Below are 490 nucleotides of genomic sequence, written 5' to 3'. Positions count from 1 at the left end.
TGTGGAAAAGTCCAAGGGGGGTGAATACTTTTGAGAGCCACTGTATTTCTTAGCAGACACCCTTATCCAGGACGACTTACAATTGTTACAAGATATCACATTATTTTTACATACAATTATATTATTTTTCTACATACAATTACCCATTTATACAGTTGGATTTTTACTGGAGCAATCTAGGTAAAGTACCTTGCTCAAGGGTACAGCAGCAATGTCCCCCACCTGGGATTGAACCCACGACCTTCTAGTCAAGAGTCCCGAGACCTAACCACTACTCCACACTGCCGCCCTGACCATAGTCAAAATTGAGCTACATGACCAGAGTCACCATTGAGCTACATGACCAGAGTCACCATTGAGCTACATGACCAGAGTCACCATTGAGCTAAATGACCATAGTTAGAATAGAATTGACTAGAGTCAGAATAGTGCTACATTGGAGGCTGTGTGGTCCAGTGGTTAAAGAAAAGGGCTTGTAACCAGGAGGTCC

This window comes from Acipenser ruthenus, unplaced genomic scaffold (genome assembly GCF_902713425.1).
Source record: "Acipenser ruthenus unplaced genomic scaffold, fAciRut3.2 maternal haplotype, whole genome shotgun sequence".
NCBI lineage: Eukaryota > Metazoa > Chordata > Actinopteri > Acipenseriformes > Acipenseridae > Acipenser > Acipenser ruthenus.
Note: the sequence above shows the minus strand (reverse complement) of the source record.